General features: G+C 38.7%; 1 pseudogene; it reads right to left on the bottom strand.

Annotated features, from left to right (window-relative positions):
• Window positions 1-12,142: 12,142 nt before the first annotated feature.
• LOC141575502 (U4 spliceosomal RNA) lies at window positions 12,143-12,275 on the bottom strand (annotated as a pseudogene).
• Window positions 12,276-20,865: the final 8,590 nt, after the last annotated feature.

Below are 20,865 nucleotides of genomic sequence, written 5' to 3'. Positions count from 1 at the left end.
ATTCCCTGCTCCCCCTCCCCATGCCAAGCCCAGCCTCCTCCTGCCCCAGCGACCCCTCCTCCTGAGGGAAGTTGTGGGGCCCTTAGGGTCAGGACTTCAAGCCCTGTGTCACGGCAGGGAACACCCCAGCTGATTGGTGGCAGGCCTGGAAGCAAGGGTGGGGCCCTGAGCCCCAAGACGGGCTGTGTGGCCTTGGTCAGGTCACAGCCTCTCAGCCCAGCATCACAGCCTCGCACACCCCTCCAGGCCCACGTGCCTGAGATGTCACTCAGTCACACACGCAGGCTCCAGCCCCACTCCCCACCCCCATGCAGGCACATGGAGGGCACACATGCACACACAGGGACATGCACACACATACAGGAACACACACACATGCATGGGGACACACACACAGGCTCATCCCCCAGCCGCCAGGATGCCACTTTTTCATTATCCTACATGTCGCTGCTGCAATAAAATAATTAAAACATGAATATTCAAACGGGAAATGCTGGAGAGGGTGTGGAAAACTGAACCCTTGTGCACTGCTGGTGGGAATGCAGTTTGGTCCTGCAGTTATGGAAAATGGTATGGAGATTCCTCAAAAAACTAAAAATACACTTACTATATGATACAACAATCCCACTCCTGGGCATATGTCCAAAGGGAGCCTTAATACAGAAAGACACCTGCACCCCAATGTTCATAGCACTATTTACAATAGCCAAGACATGGAGACAGCTTAAATGTCCACCAACAGATGACTGGATACAGAAGCCGTGTCATGTATACAATGGAATACTACTCAGCCAAAAAAATAATTTCATGCCATTTGCAGCAACATGGATGGCCCTGGAAAACGTCATTCTAAGTGAAGTAAGCCAGAAAGAAAGAAAAACACAATATGACAACACTCATGTGGAATCTAAAATTAAACAGACATAGAAAACAAACTTATGGTTACCAGAGGGGAACAGGGTGGGAAGGGATAAACTGGGAGTTTGAGATTTGCAGTTAGTGACTGGTAAATATAAAATAGAGCAACAAGTTTATACTACACAGCACAGGGAACCATAGTCAGTATCTTGTAGTAGCTCATGGTGAGAAAGGACATGAAATGAATATTCGTATGTCCATGTATGACTGAAGCATTGTGCTGTACACCAGAAATTGACACAACATTGTAAACTGACTATACGTCAATAAAATAAAAATTTAAAAACCTGAACATTTAAAACGACCCTTGAGAGAAATGGCCCCATCTCACCAAAGGCAAGAAAACGCTGAGACACTATGGGGAGGAGGAGGCGAGATGGTGCTGAGAGGCTGGAGGAGCGGGAGGGCAGCTACAGAGGGGCACCAGGCAAGGGGCGAATGTGGAAAAGAGGGGATAGCTGCTCTAGCCCAAGGAACGCTTGTCAGCCAGATGTGTGACGTGGCCCTGTGGCATTTGGACAGGCCAGGGTGGGGCAGGGTTAAAAATGGGCCACAGGCTGACCTGGGCCTCTTTCTGGCTTCCAGCTGGGCTGGGGATGGAGGGACATGTGTGACCCAGCCTCCCCTAGCCAGTGTGAGTTGCAGACCTCCCTGGGCACAGGCTCAGCCAGGAAGGTCTAAAGCTTGGCCCCTGCCTGGGTCAGCTGTGTGCTTTCTGAATGACTGCTGGACCTCTCTGGTCTACGTGCCACCCCACACTGACACACGTGCGTACACACACACACACCCTCCCAGTAGAGTGCCTTGTAGGGGATGCTCCATGTGGGGCCACCAGGTGACACAAGCTGGCAGTTGGGAAGAGGTACACACTGTGTGTTTGTTCCATTTGTACTTTTTGTTTCTTTGGTCAGGTTGGATATATTATCATTTGTTATGCTCCTCTTCATTTTTATGTACTGAAATTTATTTATTTTTTGAATAGAAAACATGACAATTAGGCAAGTTAAATGGCTGAGAGGTGACACACACACACACTGGGGTGCATCATGAACCCCCTGGATCTTGGCTAATGATGGAAGTGGACACATGAAGGATTCCCTGATGTGACAAGTGAATGTGAGCATCTTGAAGCCCAGTCATGTGATGTTCCTACCTTAATGTTCTTTGGAATAAATGATTGCTTCCCCATGTTCCTGCTTTACTGAATTACCCACTGCTTTGGTGAGTCAGCCTCAGATACAAAAACCTGCAAAGTAATATACCACATCATATGCTTTCACTAATGAAAAATAAATGCACTAGCTTCCTTTTTTTGAAGTAAATCATTTTAAATTTGCATCTTATATTTGGTTATCAAGAGGCAAGCAGAACCCTCCGATTTTAATGAGAACAGTGCTTCTGTGTCTTTTTGTCACATATCTGCTTAATGTTAGGTGTGGTGTTGCTAAGTCAGATCCACATCTAGTTGTTTTTTTCCAGCATAATAGGAAAATCCTGCTTCACACAGGTGCATGGTAGTAAACGAAGCAGTACACAACCTGCACGCCTTGCAACGCTTGTCTACTCCTGACTCAGGCTGCTCCAAAATCATTTCATGAAAGTTCAGTGAAATTTTGCTTCACCTGGGAATCAGATGTTAAATCAATCAGGCTCTCATAGTCCCATGACACTAATGAGGTTGGGTTAGGTTACTGTAAATAAATTTCTAACCCAAGCATTATTACCTTTTGTTACAGGAAAATATTAACAGAGTAGGATGCAAACCCCTGCGGAGCTGCACAGCGGCCCTGAAAGTATCTCCATCAACCATAGGATTAATTTCAGTCAAGTCACTGAGTGTAGGAAAACAAAGTTTTCTTTTGATGACATTTCATCAAATACTGTAAAAACTGTCACATTTTCCCCTTGCATTGACAGATTAACCTCATTTAATTTAGTAAAAATATCTGCAAGATATACAAGTCTTAGCAGCCATGATGAATTTGTTAAACAATCAGATCTTCAAAAAGCAGAATCCATGAAAACCAATCGTTCACAACGAAGCTCAAAAAGTCTTACAAGATCTTTACGTCGGGAAAGCCGCCTCACCTCTGTATTTAGAAGTGCTGTGTGCTGGGCACCCAATTCTTCACATAAAATTTTTAGTAGTCTGGGCTGATGTAGCCAAGCTTCAATATAATTGATGATTTGGACTGCCTGATCGAGCATGTTTTCCAAAGATGTAGGCATTATTTTAACTGCAAGTGCATGTCTATGTAATAGGCAGTGATTCCTGGTGCTTTCGGGAGCCACATATTTTATCCAGGTGACAGTCCCAGCAATTTTCCGGTCCACCCCCCTAGAAGCATCACTACAAACACCAGCACATTTTCCCCATTCAATTTCACAGTTTTGCATAAAGCTGTGGACGCAGTTGAAAATGTCCTCACCAACGGCATTCTTTGCAAAGATTCACGTAAGAGCAGGTTGTCCTCAGTGGACTTGTTAAACCTGCAACAAGCAAACACGAGCAGCACAGCGAGTCCTGAGACGTCGGCTGGATCTGGAAGCTGCAGTGAGAACCTGCCACAAGTTTCCCGTCTACAAACAGGCCCTTCTTCAGTGGCAGCAGCTAGAGCCTTAATTCGACCAGCAGCCATACTGACAACTGCACGGCGTCTATTTGCTTTTACAATACTGTTCGTCACACATCCACATCACAACGTCTTTTGCACAAGGCTTGGTGAGCAATTCTCTGATGTATGAGCCTCCACTCAGGGCTGCATTGTAACTTACACTGCATGATGCTTCTCTAGCGCTTCCATGAACTGTGTTGACAATTTTAGGTGCTGGGGGTTTATTGTTTTCATGTGAATCAAGATGTTGCTTGAAAAAGATAATGTCTTTGTCTTTATATGCAGCATGTTTAGTTTCCAAATGTCTTCAAAACTTACTAGGGGCCAAAGAGCTTTTCAATAAAATTTTCTTACATAACACACACTGAGCATGAGGTGCAAATCTATTTCCAAAGGAAGTAAATCCAAAAAACAAATAACTTTCCTCATATTTTCTTCTTAGTGGTTTCTTACTAAATGTTGTTATTTTGTTGGAATTGGACATAAACTTGACCCTGGAAAACTCACTTCCTGAATTTCTAGAAACGGAAGGCTGCAAGTGCTCATCTTTACTTTGTAATATTCTGACCTTTTGATCACTTGATTCAGACACAATTTGATAACAAAAAAGATTCTACTTCTTGTTTAAGTCTCCCTTGTTTCAGCAACAGATCCACAGGCAATGTGTTTGTGGTACAAAACATGGTTAATTTAGAATAAACATTGAGTATCACAAATGTGTTGAAATTATAAGTCAGGACACAGAAGATGAGCCATCATCAAAGAGATGATGCCAAGCATCTCATCAGTGACTGTGTTAAGTGCTGCCTGGGCATCAAGGCGCAGGTGGAGCATCGCACGCTCATGTATCAGGTGATCTCTCACTCGACATCCTGGTGCTCTCAGGCATGGGACACCTTTTCCTAAAGGTAGGTTATCACATAAAAATAAAAGCCATAGCAATGAGTTTGGTAGTCTTAAATTTTATTTTAAAATAAATTACAAATAAAAAATTACTGTTAGCATGGATCTTTTTCCCACAACACTTATTAACTTAGACAATATTAATATTCTGCAGAAGACAGTTTGGGAACCGTTGGACTAAGAAATAATGAAGAGATCATAAGTGTATTTTTAAGGAAGGGACTTCGAGGTCCCATGGCAGGGGCTGGCAAACTTTTCCCTAAAGGATCACACGGTAAATATTTTTGACTCTATGGGGCCACACGGTCTGTATTGCAACCACTCAGTTTTGTAGCTGTGGCAGCAGCCACAGGCAATACGGTAAAGAATGGGCACAGGTGTGTCCCAATGTATCTCTATTTACAAAACTAGGATGGGGCTAAAATTTACCAACTCCTTTCATGGATACAGTATCCCGGAATCTCTTTTAGCTTTCTGCTGCCTGCTGTCATTAGACACACTCGTTGTTGACACCATTATACATCTGAAAGCTGCTTTCAGGGCTAGAGACTGTTTGATGAGCTATGTCAAAAACACACAAACACAGTTCAAGGTTTTGCAAGACACAGAATTCTGCTGTATCCCAAATACTGTGTGTTAACATTGAAAAATAAACTATAAACTGAAAGTTAGTTACTACTTCTCTGGACTTAAAAGTACGTAAATATTTACAGTATACAGAATAAGACTCATTAAAAGTACTGTATATATTTTACTGATTACTCTGCATCCCATTATTTTTTTTACTGAAGGCTTAACAAAGACCTAATGAAAACATAATCTCTCATTTTAATAGGTTTATTCCTCATAGAATAGCTTTTAAAAAGCATAATTAAATGGAAAGGTAATGCAAGTTTTAGGACCTCTAAAGAATGCTGGCTTTGTAAGTTTAGGCGTTCAGACTTAGGGTCTGCCTAAACATAGCTACTTTTGATTTAAGCTTTATGATTTGGCTGCAGAGTGAGCACGGGCTCCTCATGTTAGATCCTGACTCTGGCTTTCCTAGTGACAGCTAGAGAGCAAGGTACCTGGATGAGGAGTCTTTCCTTCTGTAATCACACTCTTTGCCCTAGCAGCTTGAAATGCAGACTCTTTCAAAAAATAAAATTAAGGGATAGGGTGGAAGGGGAGTAACCAAAAGCCTAGAATGAGAAAAAATTAAAATCAGACACTGCAAAAGCAGAACTAACTACAAACCTCCTAGATGACCATTCCTTACAATTTATTTTATAGCCAGGCAGTGCAAATTCTTCTTCACCATAATGCCGATCTTAAGAGTGAAGTAGAAGATGCCTAGCATAAGAGAAACACTAATATTTTTGTCCTGTTTATTACCCAGGTAATTTCATTGCTTTGAAATGCTCCCCCATCCACTGACTTCATAAAAAGACATTAAAAACTTTCAGAAATAAACCTAACTTTTTAAAGTACAGCCATACCTTAATGTCTCTAAAACTAAGCATAGAAAGTAATCTAAAATGGAATTATACATAGAAGTGTTACACCATGACTTTTTGCTGTAACGACTCTTGTCTCAATAACCAAGCTCCTAAGGTTACTAATGTTTGAGTGACCATTGTTTACTACGTGCCAGGAACTGCTAAATCTTTCATAGATTGGCTCATTTAATCCTCAGAACAAACCTGAGAGTCAGAGACTATCATTTATCCACCCCCAACAAGCAGGGATAAAGAAATAGACACAGAGGTTAAGCCACCTGCTAAGTTAACACACCTGTGAAGAACTAAGAACAGAACCCAAAAAGCTCACTTACAGAGCCCACGTGCTAGTCACTGCTGTGTGTCCCTGAACACTCCTAACTTCCCAAGCACTCAAAACACCTGGTACCAGGGGTTGGCTGGTGCAGAGAGAAATGACCAATGATGGGTCGCAGCTGCCAGGAAGTCAAGGGTCTCAAACTGGAGGCGGCAGCGGCAGCAAGGCCTGCTTTTCCATTGCTGGGAGAAAATGAGACTGTCCTTCCACAGTCCCGAACGGAATTTGGTGACAAGAACTGTATGGAGCTGATCGCTGGGTGACCTAAAAGCTTAGGACCCCTCTCCTTTGCTGCCCGAGAAGGACGTAGCGGAGTAGGAAGCTTTGTTATCAGGAAGGGGGGGCCTCATCCCCACCTCTTTAGTGGTGCTTCCCCGAATCTCTTGAGGACAGAGATTGTCCTCTCTAAAGTTTCTGTTCGACTCCCTGAAAAGGGCAGGGTGAGGGGGAACCCTCAACTTTTGTCTCTTCCGGTTAAGCTGACAGGTAGCACAACCCACTCACCCCCACCTCAGGCGGTTCCGGCTTTGAACAACACCCTTGGGGGCAGGAAGGCTGAGGAAGAGCACAGTCCACTCACAAAGGCAGGGTGGGCACGGACACCCCATCCAGCACCTGAATGCTTTTCTCAACAGTCACCTCAACCTGCAGCCTGGGCCAGCTGTCCCTCGGCTTCTCCTTGTCACAGGTGCGCGCTGCCAGCTGCCCCCGACAGCTGGGAGCTGGCTTTCCATCGGAGTCTACCCTCGCTTGCGGAGCTCCTCTTGTGTCCCTGGGCGGTGGTCTCAGCTAACAACTACAGGAAAAGGACACTATCTTTCTCCTTCATCTCCATCAGTGATGGGGAGAACAGTGTGGCTGGGCTGTGGAGCCTGGGGCCACCCTTTCACAGAGCGCAAGGCAGCCGTCTCGCCAGAGGGCACCGCTGGGCCGCTGCGGGGCTGCGGTCCCACCCGCATCCGCACCCAGGCCTGAGCAGGGTCAACAGCCAGTCCTCGTGGACGAGAGGGGGGAAGGGGAGGAAAGAAGTGGGGAGGGGGAGGCAGGGGGAAGGGGGAAATGAAAAAAAAAAAACAGAGGAAAGAAAGGAGGATTCGGGATCGGGTGATGCTCTCAGCTCGGGGATATCGCCTGTGCCTTCTCCGCAGACATCCATTCGCGGTTGGCGCAGCCGCTCATCTGAAGACACATTGAGCTCTCTGGGGCACCGAGCTTCCCGTCTTGCACTAGCTTCTTGAACTCGCCAAGTTTCGTGATCCTTGCAGCACTAAGTTCTCACACCTTGAGGGTGAAGTCCTCCTCTTCAGAACTCCTGACGAGGCTGCGACACCAATAATCCCATCCACACTCCTCCCGGAGAAGGGAGAAGGGATGGTTTAAGGACATTTTCCCGAGTGTGCAAACGGTGTTTCCATTTCTATCTCTGGGGGAATTTTTGTCACTTGACCACATACAGAGACCTTCAAAGGAGTCTGAAAATTATGATTTCTTTTTTTAAAACTGAAGTAGAGTTGATTTACAATATTGTGTTAGTTTCAGGCATACAGCATAGTGATTCCGTTTGCTGGGCTTTTTCCTTACAGATTATATTTCATTCTGGGTTATTACAAGATATTGGGTATAATTCCCCATGCTGCACAGTAATTTCTCATTGCTTATCCATTTTATGTTTGGTGGTTTGTGTCTGTTAACCCCATATGCCTAATTTGCATCCCCCATTTTGGTAACCATAAATCTGTTTTCTATGTGAGTCTCTTTCTGTTTTGTATATAGTTTCATTTCTATTATTTTTTAGATTCCACATGTAAGTGATATCATGTAGTATTTGTCATATAGTGTTTGTCTTTCTCTGTCTTAAACTGGGTGTACTGAGACTTGTATTTGAGATTCAGATTCTAAAGGTGAGGTGAGACTAGTTCAGAAAGAGCAGTCTTAAACACGCCCCGCAAAGAGCATTCCTTACATCATATGTTCTGGTTACCTATGGCTGCGTGTTAAACCATCTCAAAGCAATAATCCTCTCTGTGTTCAGGATCTATGGGTCAGGACTTTAGTTAGGACTCAGCTGAGTGATGCTTCTGCTCCTAGGTTTGACTGGGGTCACGCAGTGGCATTCAGCTCGCAGCAGCCTGTCCCTAGTCTGAGAAGGCTTTTTCCACGTGCCCGAGACTCTGGTGGGCACAATACGAAGGTTGGCTGAGTGGGCGTGCTGTCCCTCCCCATGCATTCTCAGGGCTTCTCCACACAGTCTCCCCGGCAGGTAGCTGCTCTCCTACCTGGTGGCTTAGACGCCCAGAGCGGGCGATCCTTGCAAAAGGGGAAACTGTCGGGCTCTTAGCAATCAGACTTTGAAACTGACATGACAAGCCTTCAAATGCAAGAGAGGAGAAACGGCATACAGACGCCCCGTCCTGCTGGAGGGATGGCCAGACAACCGTGGCCATCCTAAACCCGCCCTGCAGGTGGGAGGCTCAGCAGGGTCCTTGTGCTCACTCTTATGAAATCTGAATCACAGTGCTCAAACTGTAAAAGTAAATAAATAAAATTTTAAACCTCAGGTTTAAGAAATACCCTGGAGAGTTTTCCTAGATACAGATGACTTATAAAAAGCTAAGCTATTGGTTGTATCTACATTGTAGGATTTTTCACAATTTAAATTTTAGGTTCTGGAAGTAATTACCAAAGTTTAAAAATATTTAGTGTCCTTTTGAATACAAATAGGCTGTTATCTTCCTCTTGAGTTAGTCTGAGTGAAAAAAAATCTAGGGTCACACCTTTCATAATATAGTTTGGATACCAAGCAACTGGACGTTTGGGGTATATGTTGTGTGTATTTCTAGTTTAGGAAGAGATTAAAAGGACAGGTGAGTTGTCGCACATCAGTGTGTCATTCCTTCTGGGATGAAAATGAAATTTTAGACTTCTAATTTGGTGTTAGATGCAGAAAATAAAATAACCTCAGAATAAACATAGAAGGCTGACCAAGTGTCATCCAAGACCATTACAGCTCCAGAGACACCCCATAAACCATATAATCTTCTTTAGCTAAATACACACCAAAAGAGTTCATTCTTTGCTGACTGGACAAGTCTTTTATTACTTTGTAAGTAATAAAATAAGAAAGAGACCACTTCTGAAAGTTTTATTTGGAGATCCTGAATTTATCTTTAAACTTCCATTCTTAATTAGAGGTCACCTGTACTCTCCATTATTCCACTCCTTAATTTTACTTTGAAATAATTTTAGACTTTCAAAAAGGGTAAAATATTACAAATATTGTCCATATAGCCTTTACCCAGCTCCTCCAAAGACGAATGTCTTATAAAGTCATGGTGCAGTCATCAAGCCCTGGGAAGTTAACAGTAACAAGACGTCACTAACTAACCTACAGGCTTTATTCAAGTTTCACCCTTCATTCCACCAGTGTCCCTTCTCTGGTCCAGGACACACACTGGGTTTAGTCATCAGCTGTCCTCCGTGTCCTCCAATCTGTGGCAGTTCCCAGCCCTCCTGTCCTTCACGAACTTGACACTTTGGAATAAGAAAGGCCATTTTGTCTATTTTCCCTCATTTGGGTTTGTCTGACTTTTCCTCAGTTTTATGTTTAAATTGTCTTTTTTTTTTTTTTCAAAAACACCAGAGAAATGGCTCTGTGCCCTCCTCAGTGCCTTATATTGAGGCGTATATGACATTAATATGTCTCATTATTGGTGGTGTTAAATGAAAACTTGACTAAAATTATATCCAGTAGGTTTTTTCACTATAAAATTAGCTTTTCTATTTATAATTATAAAGTATTTTGGGGGGAGACACAAACATGTGCAAATATCCTTCTTCCCATTATACAGAAGTTTTGGCCACAAATTTTGGCATCCATTGATGCTTTTTTTCCTGCAGAAGTTATTACAGTGGTATATGCCAAAAAAGATTTTCTACTTCCATTATTTTTATATATGTATTAATTGGAAATATTACTAATTGCTTAAAGGAATTCTGGATTTTATTTCCCACCCTACTGTGGCTTGATGATAACAATGATTATATATGAAAATAATACTGAGTTTTAGGTTTTGTTTCCCCTCTGTTTTGGGGTAGCTATTATTAGCCTTACTTTGATCTATTTGTTATTAAGGCCATTTTGTAGGGAAGTATTAAGGCTATTCCATCTTCTTTCTACCTGTCTTTTCCTCTTTGTCTCTAAAACTTAATTTTTTAAAACCATACTACCTTTTTATTTTCCACTTTTTTTTCTCTATCATCTATTTCATGTGGAAGATATTAACCATAATATAGAAGCTTTGGATGTGATATCATTTGAAGAGAAATAAATTAATTAATAGAAGAGAAGAAAACAGTATTTTATGTTGGTTTCATTTTTTGAGCCAGAAAATTGACACATTAGCGAGATGAGAGAAAGCAGCTTGGCATGACCAGAATGATCAATAACTTCCACAGCCCCTAGGAAACAGGTCGGAGGCAAAATTCAAACAAACCAAGGGGCCAGTAGGAAAGAAATTAAGTACACAAGTTCAAAACAGAATAACTGGCCCCTGGAGGATTTTTAAAACAGTAGAATTTTAACTGAATCTTGAAATGTTTCTGACATTCTTTGAACAAGAGGAGACGTAGCCCTCAGGCCACAGACGGAGTGTTTTGGGGAGACTGGGAGACGTCCGTCTGGAATTCCACTGCCAAGAGCAGAGTGAGGCCGGGGTGCTTGTGAAGACGTGGATCTGGCTTGACTGGGACTCAAAGGATGGTGGTGGAAGAATGGTTTCAATTAAAAGAGGAAAAAGACCTGTAAAGTATGTTTATTTTCATCTGAAGAAGAGTTGAGGACATGTATCTAACTAACTAACTAACTAACTAACTAACTAACTAACTAACTCACTAAATAAATAAATAGAACAACAACAACAAAAGCAATGAATATATGTATGTTCACGTATAACTGAAAAATTGTGCTCTACCCTGGAAATTGACACAACATTGTAAACTGATTATAACAAGAAAAAAGAAAGAACGAAAGAAAAGAAAAAAGACAGGACAGGAAATGTGTCACATGATGGTATCACCAGTCAAGCTCATCTCAAGGGAGAAAACAATTTTGAGGAAGCAGTCCTTCTGTATCATCATTTTTTCATGGGTAGATGGTAGGAATGATTTATTTTATAATCTTTCTGATGAAGGCAAACAGCTCATAAGCTAAGTCATAGCTGAATGTTTGCCCCATTCTTCACCTCAACATACTTCTGGTCATCCATCTGCACAATCTAAAACACAAATGATTGGCACACAAACTGGCCCCCCTCTGCAAAGAGTTCCAGGCTCCCAGGATAAACTTCAGCCCACACAAGGGTGGTGGATGCAGGAAGTCTCAGCTCCTGAAGCCTGCTGCTCCAGTGCCTTCAAACTGTGCAGCTCTCAGTGGGCCAGCCCTGACCCAGCCTTGGGTAGGAGAGACCAGCAAGCTCTGGGAGGAAGAAAGGGGGCTTTGGATCGTGCTCTCAACCATGTGCATTTTATTTTATTTTTGCTAGCATATTCAAAATTAGTGAAACTTCAACTGAGAAGAAATTATATTATATAGTGGTCCATTTTACCATAAATAATGCAAAAATAGACTACAGCACAGAAATGAGATAATTCATGGACAAATTTAAAATGTCTCCTGAGTTCCAACTCAACTTTGTTTGAGTGTGACCCTAAACTTCACATTTATGAAGCTGACATCACTTTCTTCCATAAACTTATCTTCCCTTACCCAACTTCTTATTTTTTATTAATTGTATGGATCTTAAGTTTTAGAGTGTTCTGAGCGTTAGAGTCAACTTCAATTATTCTTTCTCCATGATACTCCACTTTTCATTGGTCACAAAGTTCTGTCAGTTCTTCATTTAAAATATATTTCAGATTATGTTTTATGTAAGATTGCATTGAAAGAAAGTGTTGCTGTTTTTCAATTAGCAATAATCATGCCTTGGATAAACCTCACCGGCTATGATACTGCCACTGTGCAAAGCTTAAGTGTTGCTGTTTTTAAAAGTCTGTAAATGGTGGTATAATAGAAGGGGTGATTGGCTTTGGAGTCAGCCTCCAAGGCACATCATAGCTCTACTACTTTGGACAAATTAATATTTTAATGTCTTCATCCTTTAAATGAAGGTAACTTCTTTGTAACATTGTTGTGGATTAAGGTAATTTGCAAATTGAATGGCATTTAGTAGAAGTTCAATATATTTAATTTTTGTTCTGACTTTCCTAAAGAGCACAGACTGGCAAATACTCATTTTTTTCTTCCAGTTTTATTGAGTTATAATTTACACTATATAAGGTTAATATGTACAGCATAATGATTTGACTTCAATATATCATGAAGTGATCACCACAGCAAGTTTAGTGAACATGTATTATCTCATATAGATACAAAATTAAAGAAATAGAAAAATTTTTTTCCTTGTGAGAACTCTTAGGATTTACTCTCTTAACAACTTTTATTATATAACATACAGCAGTGTTAATTATACTTATCATGTTGTACATTACATCCCTAGTACCTATAACTGGACATTTATACCTTTTGAATGCCTTTATCCAATTTCCCCTCTTCTCACTCTCCACCTCTGGTAACCATAAATCTGATCTTTTTTTCTATGAGTTTGTTTTTGAAGTATAATTGACCTACAACACTTTGTGAGTTCCTGTTGCAAAACATAGTGATTCAATATTTCTATATATTTCAAAATGATCACCATGGTAAGTCTGGTTTCCATCTGTCACCAAACAGGTATCAGCTAATTACTGACTATATTCGCCACACTGTACATTTCATACCCATGACTCATTTATTTTGCAACTGCAAGTTTGTACCTCTTAATCTCCCTCACTTATTTCTCTCCTCCCTTTATCCCCCTCCCTTTTGGTAACCTTCTGTTTGTTCTTTGTATCTATGACTCTGTTACTGTCTTGTTATGTTCATTCATTTGTTTGTTAGATTCCACATGAAAGTAAAATCAAATAGTATTTGTCTTTTTCTCTCTGATGTATTTCACCTAACCTAATACCTTTCAGGTCCGTCCATGTTGTCTCAAATGGCAAGATTTCATTCTTTTTTATAGCTGAGTAGTATTTCATTGCACATATGTGCCACATCTTCTTTATCCATTCATCTATTGATGGCCATTTAGGTTGCTCCCATATCTTGGCTATTATAAATAATGCTGCCATGAATGTTGGGGTGCATGTATCTTTTTGAATTAGTATTTCTGTTTTCTTCAGATAAATACCCAGGAATAGAATTACTGGATCCTATGATAGTTCTTTTTTTAATTTTTGAAGAACCTCCATGTTTTTCTTAGTGACTGCACCAATATACATTCTCACCACTGCTCGAGGGTTCCCTTTCCTCCACATGCTTGCCAACACTTGTTATTTGTTGTCTCTTTGACAACAGCCATTCTGACAGTTGTGAGATAAATAGCTCATTGTGGTTTTGATTTGCATTTCCCTGATGATTAGTGATATTGGAAGTCTTTTCATGTGATATTGGCCATCTGTATGTTTCCTTGGGAAAAATATCTATTCATATCCTCTGCCCATTTTTTAATTGGGTTTTTCGTTTGTTTGTTTGTTTTGATGTTAAATTGTGTGAGTTCTTAGTATGTTTTGGATATTAATCTTTAATTGGATATAGCATTTGCAAATATCTCCTCCCATTTAGTAGGTGTGCTTTTAATTTTGTTGATAGTTTCCTTTGCTGTGCAAAAGCTTTTCAGTTTGATATAATCTCAATTGTTTATTTTTGCTTTTGTTTCCCTTGCCAGGGGAAACATAATCTAGAAAAATTTTAATTAGACTAATGTCGAAGAGATACTGCCTATGTTTTCTTCTAGAAGTTTTATGATTTCAAGTCTTACATTTAAGTCTTTAAATCATTTTAAATTTATTTTTCTGCATGGCATGAGAAAATAGGCCAGTTTATTTATTTATTTATTTTTGCATGTAGCTGTCCTGTTTTCCCAGCACCATTTATTGAAGAGGCCGTCCATTGCCCAGTGTATATTCTTGCCTCCTTTGTTGTAGACTAATTGCCCATGTAAATGTGGGTTCACTTCTGGGCTTTCTGCTCTGTCCCTTTGATCTGTGTGTCTGTTTGGGGCCAGCACTATGCTGTAGCTTTGTAGTGTGATTTGAAATCAGGGAGCATGATACCTCCAGCTTTTTCTTCTTTCTCAAAACTTTTGGCTACAAAGATCTTTTCTGTTTCCAAGCAAATTTTGTAATTTTTGTTCTATTTCTGTGAAAAATGCTATTGGTATTTTGATAGAGATTGCACTGGATCTGTAGATTACCTTGAGTGGTGTGGGAATATAACAATACTAATTCTTCCAGTCCGTGAGTGTGTTACATCTTTCCAACTATTTCTATTGTCTTCAGGTTCTTTCATAAGCATCTTACACTTTTCTGTGTACAGGTCTTTTACCGCCTGAGATTTATTCCTGGGTATTCTTTTTGCTGCAACTCTAAAGGAGATTGTTTTCTTAATTTCTCTTTCTAATAGTTTGTTGTTAGTGTATAGAAATACAACAGATTTCTATATGTTGATTTTGTATCCTGCAACTTTTCTGAATTCATTGATGAGTTCTGGTAGTTTTCTGAATGTATTTTTAGGATTTTCTATGTATATATTATGTCATCTGTCAACAGTGACAGTTTTACTTCTTTCTTTCCAATTTGGATTCCTTTTATTCTTTTCCTTGTCTGGTTGCTGTGGCTAGGGCTTAAATAGTATGTTAAATAAAAGTAGTGAGATTGGGCATCCTTGTCTTGTTCCTGATCTAAGAGGAAATGCTATTAGCTTTTCATGATTGAGTATGATGCTAGCTGTGGGCTTGTCATAAATGGTCTTCATTATGTTGAGGTGTGTTCCCTCTGTACCCACTTTGTTGAGAGTTTTTATCATAAAAAGGATGTTAAATTTTGTCAAAACCTTTTTCTGCATCTATTGAGATGACTATGTGTTTTATTCATCAGGTTGTTAATATGGTGTATCACATTGACTGATTTGCAGATACTCAACCATCCTTGCATCCCTGGATAAACCCCACGTGATCATGGTGTTTGATCTTTTTACTGTATTTAATATTTGGTTGAGGATTTTTGCATCTGTCTTCATCAGTGATATTGACCTGTTTTTTTTTTTTCTGATATTTTCATTGAGTTTTGTGTCAGGGTGATGCTGGCTTCTTAGAATGTGTTCAGAAGTGTTCCTTCCTGTGCAGGTTCTGAAATGGTTTGAAAAGGATAGGTGTTAACCTCTCCAAATGTTTGGTAGAATTCACTTGTGAAAGCCTTTTGGTCCTGGACTTTTGTTTGTTAGGAGTTTTTTGTTTTTGTTTTTGTTTTTGTTTTTCAGGTTTTTTTTTTTTTTTTTTTTTTTTTTACTATTTCAGTTTCATTAGTTATAATTGATCTGTCCATATTTTTCTCCTGGTTCAGTTTTGGGAGATTGCACATTTCTAGAAATGTTTTCATTTCTTCTAGGTTGTCCATGTTATTGGTATATAGTTGTCGGCAGGAGTTTCTTGTGATCCTTTGTATTTCTGTGGTGTTGTAATTTCCTTTTCATTTCTGACTTTATTGACTTGGGCTCCCTCTTTCTCTCTCTCTCTCTTTCTTTTTTTTGATAATTCTGGCTAAAGGTTTATCAGTTTTGTTTATCTTCTCAAAGAACCAGCTCTTAGTTTCATTGATTTTTTTTCCATTTTTCTAGTCTTTATTTTGTTTCTGCTCTGTAAATACTAAATTATTTTTAATCTCCTCAAGTATATATTCCCAGCTTTAAGGAGGTGTTAAAATTTAAACTTTGTATTTCTTGAGTACTTATTAATTGACATTCTGATTAAACATTAACAATGTTCTTTGGCTGGTCATTTTTATACTTACCATCAGTTGTATAAGCTGCTTTTATTTCCTAGTTACTACTGAGTCTTCTGCATTTCTCTCCCTGCTCAGAATATCAAAATGACAGGTATCAAAATCTTGGCATATCACTTTTGGAATGTTTTACATTCCTGTTTAGGATATTATTAATATTTTATTTTTAACTTTTTTTTATTGAGTTACAGTCATTTTACAATGTTGTGTCAAATTATTTATACTTTAAACAGAAGCTTTTGTTTTTATTTTTGTCCTTGGGTCATTTGGTCTCTGTTGCAAAGATTCAGTGTTAGTGGGAAACAGGCATTTCTTCACTATTAAGTCTTCTGTCCCTAGTTTTAATGAACAACCAAAATATTTTATTGGCTAAGATTCAAGAAATGAATATATAACTGAGTTTGCTTGTGAATAAGTCAGTTAAAATATTTGCATTTTTGTTGTTCCACTTCTAAAAATCTGAACAGATGTCATTTCCTATTTCAGATGTTTGAAGCAAGACATGGTAGGCATTTGTTATTTGGAAATTTCAAAAGTAAGCCCTGAAATCATCTCTTTGCAGAAATCTAGAATTGAGAATGTATTTCCCGAATACATATACTTGTTAGTGCCTTGGTTCCTTATTTTGACAACTTTATAGTAGGACTACTGCATTGACCAGAAAAGAATAAGCTGTTTGGGGGATTTTCTGGTGAATATACTTCTGCAGTGAATCTGCCTAGAGTAAAAGAATGTATAGGTCTCATTTTATTTACAAAACACTGTTAGGTGTAAATGGGACTTTCCAATTGGTTTGACAGTTGTTCAGAACATAAATATTCAGTGTATATAAATTAATTGTTTAAATATTTGACCTTCAAAGTTGTACTCAAACACCTTGATAAAATATTATTAAATAGCAGTTAAAATCACCTAATTCAGGGATCAACAGACTTCTCCTGTGAAGAATCAGACAGTAAATATTTTAGGTATTGTGGGCCATACGCTCTCTGTTGCAAAGACCCAGCTGTGCTATTATAGTGCAAAAGCAGCCAAAGACAGTACATAAACAAATGAGAGTGACACTCAATAAAAGTTTATTTAGAAAAACAAGCAAGAGACTATAATTTGCCAATGAGTTTCAGTTTTAAAATACACTATATATGGGAACTCTGTACTTTCTGTTCAATTTTTCTGTAAAGCTAAAACTACTCAAAAAAAAAAGTATTACTATTTTTAAAAAGTCCCAGAAAATAAAAATAATTGGGAATCAAGATTAAAACTTCCATGGCATTGCTTGGTTTTCACTGAATGATAATCTACTGGATGATTAACTCACAAGTCCTGACTGGCACATATGCTCTCAGAGGGTCTCATAGTATTCTGTTTTACAGGGATCATTTTTAGGACTTACTTTATTCATTGATTAAAATAAACAAAAAATTGTGACATACTGTTTCCTTATGAACCATAGCATCAATGCCCAGAGCACCTTCTTTGATGCATGGGGGACTTGTTAGAGAAATTGATCATTTAAAATATGTCCTTGGTTGAACAGAAAATCATTCCTGAAGAGTTTTTAATTATACTGCTATTCTCCAGTCATTTATATGTTAATTACTTTGAGTTTCGACCCTACAGTATCTATTTTCTTCTATTCTATGAATATAGCAAGGAGTATGTGTTTCAGTAAGTCAGCTAAAATATTTACAGTCATTGGCTGTAATACCTAGATAACTCATTTGACAATTAATTTGAAAAATTCATTTAAACTAATGTGTTGTAGCTGAACTAACTTTTGAAACTTAAATATGACTATAATATATGTATTTACTTTTAACCTTTCTATTGTGACATACAGCACATACAGAAATGTGCATGAGACAGAGATGTCCAGTTTAACAAGTTATCATGAAGCAAACAGTGGAACTAGCAGGCAAGTCAGGATATGGAGCATAGCCACCGTCTCAGAGACTTCTTGTATGCCCCAGTCCAACCATAACTCCTTCCCTAAATCCTAGGGCTAACTACAGTTGTGATTTTTATAGTAGCCCTTTCCTTTTCTTTATATGTGTACAGCTCTAAACAGTATAGTTTAATTTTGCCTCTTTTTAAATTTTACATTTGGACTCATATAGTATGAATCCTTCAGTTTATGAGTAATCCTTTGTACTGTATTCATTTTAGCTATTCAACAATATAAATGGCCATGGTAGACTGAAATGATGAAATACTGAGCTGTGTTCAAGGCTGTGTTCAGTAGAACTGCTCCCATGAGTGACCTGTCAAATTGTTGGTGTCTCTTCCTGCCCTTTAATTGCATTTTCTACCATGCAGGACGCTGTTGCAGGCACCTAATGATGACCAGGGTGGGTGGTGAAAGGCGCACCTTTCACCTTTTATCACCCTAAGTTTTACGGTGATAGGATTGACTTTGTTGTGTTAAAGACTGGTTATAAAGATCTTAAAAATGTGAATGTTGTATACATATAGTAGATACACATAGCACATGTACAAACTTGTGTTTCTGACTAAAGAAACACTTTAATCACCAAAACATTTGATTTTACATAAAAAATATTTTGTTTTTCATGTGAAATTTCCACCGACAATGGAAATCATAACTGCTGAGCAACTGATGGAATATTTAGGTTAGTGTTGAAAAGTGAATGATTTTTAGATCTTTTAATATAAAACAAAGTTTTCAAAACTTACAAATATATTATCAAATTTCACCTTTTGATGTGCTATTATATGAGCTATTTTTAAATTATAATGTTTAATCTCTTACTTTAAAAAATTTATCAGTATATTACTGTCTTGGATGTTCAAGCCTTCTTTCTGACCAGCATTAAAATTTTGTAATGTAAATATGGAGACTGGTGACATCTGGAAAGTAACAAGATATGTATTAATTTCAATAAATTGCAGAATGGAAAATGGCACAGAAACTCTAACACTTCATGCAGAAAGTGTTTAAAAATATTCAGTAGACTTGAATTAAAACCCGGGAAGCACTTTAGAACAGTGCTACCCTGAATATAATTCACTGATCTCTGCCTGTCTATAAAATGCTAGTTACTAGTCTGCAGTGAGACAGAGGCTTGTATTAGAATGTAAAGCATTTAAATTAGTAAGCACACTGTTTAGTCCATCTGAAATTTTTTCAGAGCAAAATTTCTTGATGAAGGAAACAGTATATTAAATTGCATTCTTACAAAAGCTTCTTATTTCAAAACAGACCAGTAATGCACAGTTTGCAGACCAGCTGCATTGAGTAGAACTTGTTTACGGAGCAGGTAGTTATATATCACACTGAAATATTTTATGATTTAGCAAATAAAAATTTTTATGTTAATACTGTTACCAAATAGGAAAGCTTAATCCATATTTACAGCTTTTTTAGTAATTAAATTTTTATTTAAAAAAATCTCTTTAGTTGATTAGTTTGTCTGTGCCATTCCAGACAACTAGCTAACTGATTTTTTGTGAGACGTAGGTCTAGTGAAGTAATTAAGATTGCATCTTTTCAAAGGCCTTTTTCTTTATGTAAGTAATATCATTTAATCCCATTCACCAGCCAGGGAAACTCATAGTTAACTGTTGACTATTTTGAATACCTAGATATCTGGAAATAGAATTTCTGTTTATAACCTTTTTAGTCTAGCTTGGTGGTGATTCTTTTTTCTTTCTCCCTTCCTTCCTTCCTTCCTACTTTCCTACCTTCCTTCCTTTTTTCTTTTTTCTTTTCTTTCTTTTCTTTTCTTTCTTTTCTTTTCTTTTCTTTCTTTTCTTTTCTTTCTTTTCTTTCTTTCTTTCTTTCTTTCTTTCTTTCTTTCTTTCTTTCTTTCTTTCTTTCTTTTCTTTCTCTTTCTTTCTCTTTCTTTCTTTCTTTCTTTCTTTCTTTCTTTCTTTCTTTCTTCTTTCTTTTTTGCATCTAGCAGAAAACAAATAATTTATTTTTTTGTTTTCAGTTTATAACCTTTAAAGTTTCTTAATTTAACTAGGGCAAACATATTTACATAAAGCCACCAGAACAAGGATCACTTAAAGAGCTGGATGTAAAAAATATGATTGCAGTATACTACAAATATGGAATCTTTTTATATGAACTACAGAAAGCAGCATTTATGTTTATAGAGTTCAGTGCGATTGTTTACATTAAAAAATCCTGTAAATTAAGAAGGCAACAACGTGACAGAAGAAAATACAACCGCTGGACACACGAGCTCCTCTCTGGGGAAGCACGTGGGCGACTCTGTCCTGCAGAGCTTCTATTCATGACACGATCTTCTTTTCTGGGATATGCAGGTGTCTCTTCTGGGGTGACGGACACGAGGACAACAGTGCCAAATGTGTGATTCTTTGTGTGGGAAGTGGATCGAATGACAGCCTGAGTGGCATCTAATTCCAGGTCAGACCCCCTTTCCACCTCACTCTGGATAAATAAGGTCACCAAGGTCAAAGACACTGAGAAGACAGGACAAGATAGACAACCCACCAGCCAGAAAGGAGAAAAATGTTTTAAAATGTATAGCTAGAAGTGCAGAGTATAAAAAGTAGATGGAGGAGGGGAATATTTCAACTTGACTGTTGGGCGGTTTTGCTGCAGAGGGGCGGGTAGCACTTCCTGGTGCGCTGTAGCTTAGGAACACAGGCGAGGGAGGGGCAAACAGAAAGGGGAAAGGGAACAAAATCC

The sequence above is a fragment of the Camelus bactrianus genome, chromosome 28, assembly GCF_048773025.1.
Source record: "Camelus bactrianus isolate YW-2024 breed Bactrian camel chromosome 28, ASM4877302v1, whole genome shotgun sequence".
In the NCBI taxonomy this organism is placed as follows: domain Eukaryota; kingdom Metazoa; phylum Chordata; class Mammalia; order Artiodactyla; family Camelidae; genus Camelus; species Camelus bactrianus.
The sequence above is the reverse complement of the archived record's forward strand: the minus strand, read 5'-3'. Positions and strand labels throughout refer to the sequence as shown.